General features: G+C 52.2%; 1 protein-coding gene across 4 annotated transcripts in view; it reads right to left on the bottom strand.

Annotated features, from left to right (window-relative positions):
* Positions 1-15,019, bottom strand: part of Rbfox3 (RNA binding fox-1 homolog 3) — a 428,898-nt gene that overhangs the window by 110,177 nt on the left and 303,702 nt on the right. For 3 of the 4 annotated variants that reach the window (XM_037201310.1, XM_028892576.2, XM_037201311.1), the window contains exon 4: positions 9,370-9,409. The exons of the other annotated variant lie outside the window; for it this stretch is intronic. The gene's annotated coding sequence lies outside the window, so the exon portion shown is untranslated. The remainder of the gene's footprint in view (positions 1-9,369; positions 9,410-15,019) is intronic. 4 annotated transcript variants of the gene reach the window in all.

Consider the following 15,019-nt stretch of genomic DNA (forward strand, 5'->3'; position numbering starts at 1 on the left):
CAGCCCTCAGATACTCTAGACTGAGCCCACCATCCCACCGATGAGGCTGAGCACACCCCATGCACATCATCCAAAGAACACCATGTCGAGGTCAGCTACACCGGCTTATCCCAGAACTGTCAACCATGCCCAGGCAGGGCTGATGGTATCTGATGCCACGAACTGGGCTGAATTTCCCACAGTGAGCCCCAAATCTTCTTGCAGTATTCCTCCAAGTAGTGTTTTTGGACCCAAGAACCAGATTTTACATCTATTCTTATCACGTTTTGTGAAATTTCATCTCTGCTCCTGCCATGCCTACGAAATGTTTACACAATCACGGCATGGATTGTGACCAGGATAGGGCTGAGAGCAGGGCCCTGCAGCACATGATCAAAGGCCCCCAGGAACCAGCCTGTTGCCACTCAAGCCTCAGATCACACCCAGCCTCAGAGCCACGCAGTGCTGGTAAGGGAGGCCATCAACCAGCCACTCCAGGGCTCTGTGGGATCAGCTTCCACTCTGAAAAGTCAGCCCCTCTGGGCCTCAGGTCCCCTCCCAGACATCATGGACAGAATTTCTGTAGTGGGGTGGTTATAGGGTTCCCTTGACACTGATGGTGCTGTGTGTGCTTGGCCAGTCACCCATGCTGCTGGCTGTCCCTGTGCCCCGAATCTGCCAAAAGAAAGATGGGTGTGCTCATAAACTCCTGCTTCCACCAACCTCTCCCCCAATTCTGCAGTGTGTAAGCTTGGTGTGCTGTCCCAGATGGAGCCTGGAGCTCTCTGCAGCCAATGAGTCTGTCTGAGAGAAGAAAGATCACTGTAGTGCGTCCCAAACACCGCTGTGGGATGGGGAAGGGGCAGGGCCTGGGGCTCACTGAGTCCTTTTCACAGATTGGGCATTCCCTGTAGGTATCTGCTGAGCACAAGCCATGAGCTGGCACTGTCCTGCCTGGGAACAAGGGCCACCCTAGCCAGTTAAACTTCCTGTCCTCTTGGGAGTCACCCTGTACAGAGAGCTGAAGTCAGGAAACCAGCACCAGCGAGGACAAAGGCAGGAAGGAGGTCTTTGGGGGGCAAGTGATGGGACCTGGGAGGTCAGGGGAGGAGCCTGAGAAGACATGCCAGGTGAGTGGAAGGACAGAGAAGGGGAGGGGAGGGGAGGGAGGGGGAGGAGAGAGCTGTAGATCAGTGACAGGTCCTAGGAAGCCAGAGAAGGGCGATAGAAGCATAGGGGCAAAGCTGAAGAGGACGGGGATGAGGGGAGGGGACGGGAGGGGGGGGGGAGGGGGAGAGGACAGGGAAGGGGATGGGGAGGAGGGGACAGGGGAGGGGTGAGGGGACAGGGGAGAGGAGAGGACAGGAGAGGGGATGGGAGGAGGGGACAAGGGAGCAGTGAGGGGACAGGGGAGGGGAGAAGATGGGGAGGGGACAGGGGAGGAGACAGAGGAGGAGGAGGGGAGGGGGAGAGGCCAGGGAGGGGATGGGGAGGAGGGGACAGGGGAGGGGGAGAGGATAGGAAGGGGACAGGGGAGGGGTGAGGGATAAGGGAGGGAAGAGGACAGGGGAGGTGTGAAGGGACAAGGGAGGTGTGAGGGGACAGGGGAGGGGACAGGGGACAGGGGAGGGGTGAGGGGACAAGGGAGAGGCCATGGTCAGGGTCTCCAAAGGAGGAGAAAGAAGAGCTGCCCATGGAGCCCACCACCACATGCCCTAGATGCCAGGCACAGCTCTGCAGGTTCGGTCTGACCTGCTGGGTTTGGTCTTGGTTTGGTCTCCCCCTCCTACCGTCCCCCCTCCCCTCTGCAGTGGGATGTTCATCCCAGCACTGTATGCTGGAAGCATGAGTTTGCAGCTCAGTCTTCACCCTGACTCTTGGGGGAGGCTTGTGACTTTGGCTTTTGTGCACCCCGGGAACTGTTAAAACCCTGGGACTCTTGGAAACAAACAAAATTCATTTTGCATTTCAAGATGGTCGTGAGCCTTTGTGGAGTGACATTAATGGTTTGGATCTGGAATGTTCCTCGAGGGCTCATGTGTTGAAGCCCCTAAGTGTGCCCTGCAATGCCCATGTGAGACAGGGAGGACCCAGGTGTGGGGCTGAGGTTGGTTTGACCTCCGCAAATGTTGACATCAGCACCAGGGAGGCCCTAAGACACACAACTGCACCGGTCAATGCGAGTGGACGTTCTGTAGAACCCAGTCACTGGCTGGATGGTGGTGCCCACTTTGCAGACCTCTCAGGAACCCAGACATGACAGCAGACATGTCAGTGAAGGCTGCGTGAACAGAAGCCAGTGATGGGATAGCCAGGCTGGCAGGGCTCGCAACTTCCTGCCTTTTCCAAGTGATGTCCTAGTGTCCTGCTCCTGCTCTGTGACCCACCCACAGCTCCCGACCATTATCATCACTCTGCCCGAGCAGAGCATGCCCTGACAAGCTTCGACTCCAACTGTAATTAATACTCCGGGGAGAGCACAGGCTGGGTTTCCAGCCCTCCACACATCTGCCCAGCCTTGTCCTCCTGTTACCCTCCAATCCTGACTCTCATGTTACAGCTCTGCTCCTTCCTCGGATAACACAAACCTCCCAGCTGGGGGCCTGCAGGAGATGCGTGTGGCACAAGGGACCCTCTCCATGTTCTGTGGTGCAGAACTGTAGAGCTGGGAGCTGATATTCCAGCCAGAGCACCCAAAGTGTATCCCTGATATGGCAAGATGTGGGTGGGGCACTGGGGTCAGGCTCAGCCAGAGTTGGGGTTAACTCTTTGCCACCCATGTATTTGGAGCTCATTCTAGAACTGCCCCCACCACCACAACACGCCTCGCCAAGTTCTCATGACATCTGATATGACTCCAACTAGCAGAAGTCTTGTGTCCCACCCCCACCCGAAGGTGGACAGCCTGGATAGTGGAGATACCTCTTAAGAGGAGGGGGCCAGAATGGGCAGGAAGGCTGAACTCCTGAATCTTTCTGGTCCACCAGTTCCTTCTATATGGCAGAGACCCAAGCCAAGAAGTCCACAGTCACCATCGATCGCTCAGGGACATGCTTGGCATGGAAAGAAGCGTAGCAGGGCGCACTGGGCTGACTCCAAGCCCCCTGTTGGCTGGCAACGCTGTGTCCAGAGGAAGCTAAGAGGGAGGCTCCAGTCTTATCCAGCTCAGACGGGGCCAGCGAGGGGACTGTGTTCGGAAGGCTGGGTGCTTAGGCCTCAGCACACCCCACTCAGGGATGTTTATGGGGATCTGGGGTTTGCTGGTATTCTCCCAATCTCTCTCTCTCTCTCTCTCTCTCTCTCTCTCTCTCTTCTCTCTCTCTCTCCTCCTTCACAGACATGTCTTTTGTGAGTTCTTGCAGCTTCTGTTCTCTGATGCTGCAGTGTCCCACTGCTATTCTCACAGTGAAGAAAACGTAGGTGCTGAATTCCACACTGGCACCTCAAGCTCCACACTGGCACCTCAAGCTCCACACTGGCACCTCAAGCTCCACACTGGCACCTCAAGCTCCACACTGGCACCTCAAGCTCCAACCCCCTGAGTGCTTCTGATAGCAATATGGCCTGCCTTTTTAGACATTCTCACCTTTCCCACCCTAGAGGACATGGAGACCAGGACAGGCACACACATCTGTCATCACTGGGTCTGTGTGTGTCCACATGCATTCATATGCACCCTCCAAAAGGTCATGCAGTCACTTCATGGGTGTATTCAAGAGTGAGAAGAAAATCTTCCATTTCTAGGCAAAGTGGAGAATCAAGGATGCATGTAGCCTTCTGCATGAAACAATAACCAACCAAAGAATGGTCTTCAGCTATAAAGGGTGAGGATGAGAGTCAGGAGACCAAGGAGGGGAGACTCGGGGTCCCCCATTGTCCTGAGAAAGTTTTCAGGCCATGGTGCAGGGGCTCTGGGTAGAGTACAGCACCTGGGTTGAGGAAGCAGAGCTATGAGCTAGGCATCGAGGCACCTGAAGTTGCAGGACAGAACCCTGGCAAAGAGAGTGCTGGCCAGAGGAAAGACCCTACAGATAGGCTCCATCCAACACCCAACCAAGGCTCCCCATGGCTGAGGTGAGAACCACCTGTGAGTGCACAGCCTTCTTGTGGGGCTGGGAGCAGTCAGCGGAGAGGTAAAGCACTGTATCATTCCTGAGCCCTCGTAGCAGGAATGATTAGACCAAGAATCAGCTCTGAGCCACTGACAAGCTGAAAATAAAAACTGCCGGCCGGGGTCAAGGGTCAAGTCGTCTGCTGGTAACTTAACTGCACTCAGAGTGAGGCTCGGGGATATGTACAGGAATATGCTGCTGTGACTTATACCCACCTCCCAATAATGTGAAACTGACAACACCCAACATCCAATCAAAAATTACCAGGTATAGGGGTGGCTCAGCAGTTTAGAGCACTGGGCTCTTCCAGAGGACCCGGGTTTGACTTCCAGCACTCACATGACAACTCACAACTGTCTGTAACTCCAGTTCTAGAGAATCGGATGCCCTCTTCTGGCCTCCATGGGTGTGAGGTGCGTATATGGTGCACACAGACATAATGGAGGCAAAACACCCACACACACAAAGTAAGATACGTTAAAACAGTCACCAGGTATGGAAAGAGGCAGAGAACAGCCCCTGAGATGAGGGAAGGCCGGGACTGATACAGACTTCTGTGTTACGATGAAGATCTTAAAGCCGGTATTACAGACTGTGTTCCATGTTCTTAAAGTTAGCCTGGTGAAGAAGTCACTAAAACAAAACTCCAAAACCCACAGTTACTTTAACTTTAGTCCAAAAAGCTGCATCTGAAGGGGGGAAAATCTTGGGTTGGACTAAGGCCAGCTTCGACACTGTGGTGAGGAGGAAGAGGAACGGCTCAGGGTGAGACGGGACGGAGAATGAGCTAAGAGCATCTTCTCCTGCAGCAGATGGAGACCGTCACAGAAATCCAAACTGGTCCCTACACAGAGAACAGCTGACTGTGGGCTGGCCAGTCTATAACACCATCCTCACACCCGAGACTCAGGGAACACGCGGAAGGGGGTAGTGAATGTAAGAGCCAGAGGACCAGGGTGCCTGCCGCAAGACAGACCCTTCTCCCCAAGGCGGGGGGGGGGGGGGGCGGGGGGGAGCTGCAGCCACGAAATCTCAACAATATGGTCACCCGAACTAGACCTGCACCATGACACTGCCAACATGGATAGGGGGGTCTCACAAGACCCCCAGCCCTAGAAGAAGAGCTACACACATTCAGTGACTGCTGAGAGAGAGGAGAGAGAGAGAGAGACAGAGATAGAGAGAGACAGAGAGATAGATAGAGACAGAGAGACAGAGACAGAGAGAGACAGAGACAGAGACAGAAAGAGACAGAGACAGAGAGAGAGACACCCAGAGAGAGACACAGAGAGAGACAGAGACAGAGAGACAGAGAGAGGGAGACAGAGACAGAGAGATAGAGACAGAGAGACACACACACACACACACACACACACACAGAGAGAGAGAGAGAGAGAGAGAGAGAGAGAGAGAGAGAGAGAGAGGAGAGGGAACCAGTCTTCACCAGGGACAAGCTTCCTAATTGTTTATCCAAAACAAGTGGTCAGCCCTAAATACATGTACATACAAGCAACACTAAATGAACTCAGCATGCTGTATTTATATATGTGTATGTGTGTGTGTGTGCGCGCACGCGCGCGCGCGCGTGCGTGCGCACATATGCACACATGTGTAACAATAGCAATTGAAGAATAAGAGGTCATGAATTTGAAAGGGAGTTGGGGTCATGGGAGGAGGTGGTGGGAGGAGAGAGAAATGATGTAAATACAGTACTCATATATGAAATTCTCAAAAAACAGAAAAAGAATAACATAAACGTTGAGTAGAGCGTTACTGAGCAGAGGCCATTTCAAGCTGCCCGGCACATGTCCTTTTGTGGGTCTCTGAGAGGGACAGAGGATAGAGAGAGTATTTGAGAGAAAATGGTGAAAATGTTCCCAAATCCAGGCTGTTGAGATGTGGAGAGGATAAAGTTCTTGCTGTACACACCAACGACCTGAGCTCAGTCCCCAGAACCAAGGTGGATGGAGAGAACAGGTACCACAGAGCCCTTTGGCCTCCACACAGTGCTGTGGCCCGTGTGCGCCATCTCCACACACCACAGTGACAGGCAGAGTTGAAGAAATTCAAAATCATAAACCCAAGAAGCGTTACAATCTAAAGCCCGGGAAACAGGGAGAAAAAGCCTGAAGTCGCAACAAAATCACTCTCAACTAGAATGTCTTCAAAGCAGCCGGAGAGGGCGGTGAGATGGCTCAGTGGTTAAAGGTGCTTGCTGCTAAACCTGATGACCCGAGTTCAATCCCCAGGACCTGCATGGTGGAAGGAGGGAACCAGGTCCCACAGTTGACCTTTGACCTCCACATACAAACTATGATGCCACCCCTACCCCACAAAACCCAACAAACAAATAAATGTCATTAAAATAGTTTAGGGTTGGAGGGATTACTGGGTGGTTAAGAGCACTTGCTGTTCTCACAGACGGAAGGCAGAGTTCAGTTCCCAGCACCCACATTGGTCAGCTCACAGCACCTATAAGTCTAGCTTCAGGGCATCCAACACTCTCTTCTGGCACACCCTATTAGTCCCTTTATTTTCTTAATTTCTATATATGATTTACTGCTGGGTATGATGGCACATGCCTGTAATCTCAGATCTCTGTGAGTTCCAGGCCAGCTTAGTTTGCATAGAAAGTTCTAGGACAACTAAGGCTACATAGTGAGACCCTATCTCGAAAAAAATTATTATTGTGTGTGTGTGTGTGTGTGTGTGTGTGTGTGTGTGTGCGTGCGCCTGTTGAGGTCAGAGGACAACTAGCAAGAGTTGACGCTCTCCTTCCACCGCGTGAGTCCCGGGGCAGAACTGCAGCCTCAGGCTTGGTGGTGCCGCCCCCACCTGCTGAGCCATCTGGCAGACCCTTACATCTGCTCTCACATCACCTGCACCCCCACCTGCTGAGCCATCTGGCAGACCCTTACATCTGCTCTCACATCACCTGCACATGTGTGATTTAATGGATCTCTACAAAACCTGGGACTCAAAAGTAAAATAAAACATAGCATATTTGTCTTTCTGAGATTGGATCTCAGTACATAGCTCAGTCTGGACTTGAATTTGTCATCCTCCTGCCTCAGCCTCATAAGCACTGAGATGGCAGACCTGTGCCACCAGGCCCGGTACCAATACAACTTTGAAAATGAACAAAGAGCTGGAACATGACTGGGATTAGGACTTCTTATAAACCACTGCCCAACCCTGAGAAGCCCGAGGCCACATCAGGAGGCTCCCTGCCTTCATGCTGATGGAAAGCCAATGAATGAGCGGAGCCCAAGCAGTGCGCTCCACAGACAGTCAGTGTGGCTGGATGAGGGCCAGCTTCCACACGGGACTTCCCCTCCAAGTGGTTGGACTGACTTGGGAACCAGAGATATCTTGGGGCAAACACAGCACAAAAGACATGACAAGTTCACCTGAGGCACACACAATGGTCCTGAACCTGATGGAACCAACTTTTGATTCTGACTTACAGAAAACATTGGAGGCCCTTGACACATGCCATCTGCTGAATGTCTCCTCATATGGAAACTAGTAGCTATAAGAACAAGGTCAAGAGGTGGTTAGACCATAAAGGCCCCACCCTCCTGGGTCGGGAGTTGGCACCATTATAAAAGGGGGAGTCTTTGGGGCTGGGGAGATGGCTCAGTGGGTAAAATCAGTAGCTGCACAAACGGGAGTCCCTGAGTTTGGATCCCTTCAGCACCCACATAAAAGCAGGGTGTGGTGGCGGGTGACTAGAATCCATGTGTAGAGCATGATGGACAGCCAGGTTAGCCAATCGGTGAGCACACGGGTTAGTGAGAGACTGTCTCAAAAAATAAAGAGAATGACAGCCCAAGACACCTCATCAACCTCTGGCCTCAGGGGTGTGTGAACCTGTGTGCACCCATGCATGCATATGTATAATACACACAAACACACCCCAAACCTCAAATAGAGGGTCTAGTTGCCTCCTTGTCTCCCTGGCCTCTCTGACATGTTAACACAGCAGAAATGTCCTCACCGGATATCAGCTAGCTCAACATCAGATGGCCACCAGAGCTGTGAATTGCTAGGTTTGTCTCTTAAAAAAAGATTCATTTATTTGCATTTTACATGTATGGATGCTTGCCTGTGTGTACATATGTGTCGGGTGCCCGTGGAGGCCAGTAGAGGGCTCTGGATCTCCTGGATTTAGATTTGCAGACAATTTTGACTTACCACGGGTGTGTCGGAAATTGAACCTGGGTCTTGGGAAAGAGCAACTTGTGCTCTTAACTACCAAGCCATCTCTCTAGTCCCCTCCCCCTTTTGTGAGAGAGGGCCTCATGTAGCCCAGTTTAGCTTTAAACTCACTAAGTAGTGGAAAATGACCTTGGATTTCTGATCTTCCTGGCTCCACCCCCAAGTGCCTGGAGTACAGTGTGGACCTCTAAGTATGGTGTATGATGCTGGGGATGGAACCCTTGGCCACGTACATCCCGGGCATGCAAGCACCTTACCAACTGAGCTATATCCCAGCTTCATTGTTCTCCTTTTAAACTGTCCAGCACCAGGTATACTGTGACAGCAGAACCACAGGCTCAGACCCAACCACACACCCAGGAGCTCACCAGCAGGAAGCCCTGCCCCCAGGCTGAGTGCTGAAAACTCATATCTCTTAATTTTCTTCACAACAAACTCCATTCTTTGGACAGCACCCCTCCCCCACATGAAGTAAAACTCTTTTTAGTGACTCCAGGAAGGAGGGGAGCTGTGGGTAGAGGGCAAGCCAGAAGAGCACCAAGTGATGGGCAGCCTCTGGTTTCCATAGCTTCCACGCAAGAGACTGGGCCAGGGAGAGGAGTTAGACCACACTGGCCGAGCAAGCTCAGGGCCAGTGAGATCTAAGACTACGCTGCCCCAGGGATGGGTAGACATTCACTGGGTAACTGGGAGGGCACTAGAGTGCCAACGGTGGGTGGGGGGAGAGAATAGTGAGGGGTGGAACCAGGAAGGAATCTATGTTATTTCTTGGGCAGGTTGGAGTTGCCTAAGAACAGGCTCCTTGGACCATGGTCCAGCCATTTTAGGCTTCTCTGTCCTTGAGCCTCCATCCTCACAAAATTCAAACCCATCTATTGGGGGATGAGAGAGGAGATGTCAACATTTCAATCTCCTCTGCATCCTCCAATCTCCCCCGCCCTCCAGCGAGTGGGAAACCCCAGCAATTCCTGGCGCTCACCACCAGCAGTTCCTGAGATGTTCAACATGCTCATATCTGTCAAAAACCATTCACGAAGAAAAGAGAAAGTCTTTATACCTTTTATTCAGCCAATTTTCCCCGAGGCGCTCTGGGCTCGCTAAGAAAAGAGAAAGAGAAAGCAGAGAGAATCACAATCAGCCTGGCCCTTGTGCATCTGGAGTCGGGTGCTGCTGGCTCAGGGGGAGGTGAGGAGGGAGAGGGAGGCAGAATCACCCTCTCCTGGGAGGAAGAAGCCTGCCCAGGTGAGGAGGGTTCCACTGTATTTCAAGCATGGCAGGAAGTCAGGGCATCATTTAACACGCAAAGATGGAGTGGTACAGAACCAGGGACTTCACCTGCACTTCCCAAATTCATGTCTCCTGTGACTTTGGGATGTTTTTATTTTTTCTTTTCTTTCATTGCCCCCAGCCCTGAGTACATCCACAAATGCCCACTCTGTGAACGTTTAAACAGGATACTGAGTCTCAGCGTGGGCTTCCACTGCTATGAGGCAACCGGTATGAGTCACTGAAGAGGGTGGTCACTGTGCCCTGTGTGGTCATCTTATTAGTTAATTCTAATACCTGTTAAAGGAAAGGCAGCAAAGACTGCCACATCCATGATGAAGAAGCAACCATTGTGTGCTGTCTGAAATTAGGTACAGTTTCTGGTAGATTCCATCAGCAGGAGTGACAGACCAGCAGGGACCATGCTTATTCACGCTGCCATACATGGACCTGTAGCCAGAGAATGCACAGAAGGAATTTCTGCACTGAGGGTTTCACACCCTGTGCTGGTCCTTAATTCCAGCATCTCAGGAGGCCACTTGGGAGCTTAGAAACAGAATGAGTGTGTGGGAGTGTGTGTGCATATGTGTGTGTGTGTGTGTGTGTGTGTGTGTGTGTGTGTACATCTGTAAGTCTGTGTGTGCATGTTTATGTATCTGCAAGTGCACACCAGACGGTGCTCTGCAGCTAGATGTCTAGTTTCTTTGTTTCTTCTTGTGAAGTCTCAGAACTCTGTGCACACAGTTCGGAACACTTTTGATCACAGTCGTGTAGACACAGCAGTAGTTGTCATCTCAGTCATTTTCAGTGCACAGGTCAGAGCTTCCACAGCGTTACGCTGCCATCTCCACTACCTGCTTCCAGAATGTTCCCATTTCTCCCCAAACCTATTTGTGTGTGAGGTTTTTTTTAATATTTTTATTTATGTATATTGGTGTTTTGTCTGCATGTCCATACATGCACCACATGTGTACAGAGCCCTTGGAAGCCAGAAGAGGGCGTCAGATCTTCTGGAACTGGAGTTCCAGGCTGTTGTAGGCTGCTTGATGTGGGTGCTGGGAACAGAATCCTGATCCTCTATAAAAGAAGGAAGTGTTTAGGGCTGGAGAGAAGGCTGTGTTCTTCCAGGGGTCCCAGGTCAGTTCCCAGCATCCACATGGTGGCTCACAACCATCTGTAACTCCAATTCTAGGGTATCTGACATCCTCTTCTGACCTTCTGGGGTTTGAGGCACATAAGTGGTACACATATATTCATGCAGGCAAAATGCTCATATGCATAAAAAATAAATAAATCTAAAAATAAAAATAGAAACATTAAAAAGCAGCCTGTGTTCTTGACTACCAGCCAGCTCTCCAGCCCCTATATGTGAATTTTTTTTTTTTTTTTTAACTTAGTAGAAGCAAGATGAAGTGAAGCCCTCCTGGGCTGAAAGGTGGTTGGACTGGGCATCTTTCTTGAGCTCTAGAAAAATCACCATCATTATCTCTATCCACATTGCCATAAAGAGCAGGTGGCTGTGGGCGTTTATTTTGCATGGGCATGCCTCATCCAGCCCTTTCCACAGCCACAGATGGAAGGCCCTTTCTTCCCATTCCTACTTTTCATATAAAAAAAACCGAGGTCCTAATTGACACCGTACCCCCAAACACTGTAGCCCCTCTTTTGAAGGTGGAAAGAAGCACCCTTCTCCACAGGAAGCAAGAATGAAAACAGGCTTGGCTGGCTCTCCACTGGAGTCTGTGAATCTCCATGGTAACATCTGGGCGGTCCATTAGCAGCCTACCTAAGATTCATGGCGGGGAGGGCTGTGGGCCGAGGGGCAGCTGAACTTGAACTAAGGCGCTGAGAAGGCCATGGCTGAGGCAGTCCGCCCAGGGAAGACAGCAGAGGCTGTGTTGGCTCTTGAAATGTTTTCACATTTCCGTGACTTAGTGGGGCAGGTGTGTTGGAAGGCACGGCGATGCGAGCCATTTTGAAACAAGATGGATGGAATGAGTGGTTCACACCAATTGCAGCCTCTTTCGGCTCGGGGGCTAGTCTCAGTGCTGACTGACTTCATAAGGGCACTTGTCCTCCCAACTCAGGATGATTTAGTCCCATTCCCACCAGCCCTGAAGCACAAACACACAGCCAGAGACCTGAGAAAGGGAAGGACCCGCCGCTCTGCTGGGGGTGGGTCTGAGGACAGAACTGACGGGAGAACTGGCCCCCTTCCCTGTACCCCTTTCCTTCTGCCAGTGTTCCCCTATACCTGGTTCTGATCCCCTGGAGCGCCTCTGGCCCTGGGACTCCCAGTCTCTGGGCAGCACTGGCAGATGAGCATGACCAACTGTCCCACCTTCCTGGTCCTGACTGTCGAGTTCTGAGTCACCTCCCACAGAACATGTCATGTGGCTCTTACTTAGTCAAAGTCAAATATTTCAGAGCCAGATTTCTGGCACATGCATATGGGCTCAATGTAACACTAGTCTGGGCCACTGTGGGAAGCTTGGGGGCCAGGGCTCATCTCCATCTCCTGAAAGCCTCTGCATTTGGAAAGTAGTGGGACCAGAGGGGTAGTGGGAAGGCTGGGGAGCTGCATGAAATAGAGCGGCTTGGGTTTATTCTCCCAGGTCCTGGAGCCTGTTCATCTTCCGTCCTTTCACCAAGTCTCCAGAGTTACAGGGTCTTCCATGGCTCTCTGGAGGCCATGTTGCACAGGCAGGAAGTTGGTTTCATGTAGATCTAGTCTTGGAGTCACATGAGGACAGGTCACCCTGGGCTGGGGTCTTGCCGTGCATGGTTAGAATGCATGTGGGTTCCTTTCTTTACCCAGCTGTGCTCAGCGTAGCCCATTTTCTAACAGTTCATTCTGTTACCTCACCCCTCCTCATCCTTCCTGCCTATTCTTGAGAAGGAACAGACCCAGAGTTTAATCCCACACCACCTCCGTGATGATGCTCCAGTGTGTGGAGAATGCCACTTTCAGTCAGTCACTCACAAGACTGGCATTTCCGGTCATTTTTGCCTCAATGAATGGGGTCCAGGGAGGATGGCCAGGTTAGCCACTGATTCTCCTAGGGCCGCTGTGGACACGCTATCCACCAATTCCCAATGGTGTGAGTAAGCTGGCTTCAGAGTCTCCACCCTGTCACGCTGCCCATTGCCAGTGCTTCCGGGTAAACCTGGGGGCTACAGACTTCCCGCTCCCCTTGGAGGAGCCTGGCCAGGTGGGAGGCTCCTGGATGGGCTGGCTCTTCAGTGAGTTCCCTGGCTTTTTATCTGCATCCCCTGCTGGACTGAGAATGTCTCACACATAGAGGTCATGGCTCAGAGGCTCTGGTGTCTCCATAGCCTGGCACAGAGGAGGCTGCTGCTATATATGGGAGGAAGGAAGTGGATACTTGCTGAGTGAATAAGAAGGCCGGGCCAGCCAGGTGAATACCTGCCCCTGGAGCCAGAGCCGGTCCCCAGGTTGAAAGTGGGATCAGATTATTTCAGAAGAGTGTGTTCCCAGTGAGTGGATGCTTACATCTGTGCCCTCTCTACCCCCATTCAGCCTCCAGCTTCTGCTCCCACAGGGCCTTGCCTGGAAATGTCCCTGGATGCCTGTTCTTCCTTCTCTAACGCAAAGGCCTCTGGCCTCCCAAAGCCTTTTACCTGCCAAACATTTTGGTCTTTAGAAATTAAGCTGGGACCTGCTTGTACAACCACCCGAAAGAAAGAACACGTCTCTATTAGCTAAACCCATTTTCAGCGTGATCACACAAAACGACCCACCAGATAAAAACCCCTGCAAGTTGCAATGCAGAGGAGGCTTCGCTCACTCAGGCAGCTGTTCAGCTCTGCAGCTTCGGGCCCCTCCCCCCTCTCCAGCTGGGGCCCCTTGGTGGATGGAGGGTGGGTGGGTGAAGGCCTGGGGACCTTTGGTATGTCTCCATTTAGAGCTTGCCTGTGTGAATCTAAGGGGCCACCATTTGACTCACGGGCATATGACTCCTCAGTCCTTCCTCACCCTTCGCTTTCAGTTTCTACACCTCCTTAGAGGGGCAGCTTGGGCACTGAGACCCTTGCTGCACTGGGGCAGACTTACAGGGTACTCTGCGAGTTACTGCAGGTGGCAAGAAGTCCTTCCTGTCGGCATGGGCCCGAGGAGCCTCTGCCTCAACTGCCATGGGCTTGGGGGCGGGGGGGGGGGTGTCTGCTCAACAGGCCTTGTCCTAATGATCCTGAGCTGTTTTAGGAGAACAAGCTGCCTGGAAGGCACAGGAGCCACTTACAAACCCTGTTTTATTAAACGATCCATTTCTGCTCGCTCCCTGGGGGGACCTGGAGGTGAAGGGTGCAATTTTATAAATAAAAAATTAACCCAGGGTGGCTTAAATACAACTTTGGATGGTTGTGATCGTTATAGGGGAGCCACATTGGCTTAAGGCGGTTTCCTTTGCCTTATGAGAAGAAATTCACCTGCAGACAGCTAAGAGCTGGTATGGAGAGGGGGGAGAGCAGAAGGGGGGGGATGGGAGGCCCTTCGTTTGTGACCCTGGGCCACTGCCAGGGGTTCTGGCCACCAGAGGCCACTGGGGCATCTTTGAGCTCTGAGCACACTGCTACACAGAGGTCTACGAGAAGAAGCCCCTTAGAGAAATCCCCAGCGCAGCGGGGGAAGGGTAGAGAGCCCCTGCGTTTGAGCAGCCCAGCTTCCTCTCGCAGGAAGCCTAGACAAGGTCCAACAATCCAGTGCCCACCTCCCCAATTCCACATCGAACCCCTCCAGGTTCCTCCACGTCCTCAGCTTTGGTCCTAGCGCAGTGAGGCCTGAATGGACTCTGCTATGAACCATGTAATAGCAGTAAGCACAACAGCGCCGGCTGGGTGCCACTTACCATGGCTAGGGACTGTGCCCTTCGGGGCTACACTGTTGGTGAAATCATTATGGCTTGGGTGCTAGAATCATTTCCAGTTTACAAATGACAACTATGAGGCTGAGAAAGGTGAAGTAGCTCAGCCTAAGTCCTACAGCCAGTGTGAGCTGGAGCGTGGTTTCCTCTTGTCCAACAGGCTCACTCTGGGCTGTCTGCTCTGTGCGTGTCTTGCCAATATGGAGCCTGCGGCATCAGCTTGTGTGTGGAGAGCAGGCCCACCTCCCTTTGGAACAGACCCTGCACTCAGCCTGATCATTACCGGCTCCAGCTCTGACCTGCAGCTAGCCTAGGATGTGAGTGGCCTCAGCATCCAACATTAACCCACAGCCTCCTTTCTCTTTACAGCAACCTGAGCTGCCTCTGCTCTGAGCATCTGCAGACAGCTGGTTCTTCTGCTCGCGTGGGCTCCGAAAGGCCTGTGTGCTTTTACCAGTGGCTGCTGTATAGGCTGGAGAAGCTGGAAACTGTCAACTGCTCCTGCTGCATACGAAGTTCTATTGGAGGGAGGAGGCTAGCTGGCACCTTGCACCCCTA

This window comes from Peromyscus leucopus, chromosome 8b, assembly GCF_004664715.2.
Source record: "Peromyscus leucopus breed LL Stock chromosome 8b, UCI_PerLeu_2.1, whole genome shotgun sequence".
NCBI classification, from domain to species: Eukaryota; Metazoa; Chordata; class Mammalia; order Rodentia; family Cricetidae; genus Peromyscus; species Peromyscus leucopus.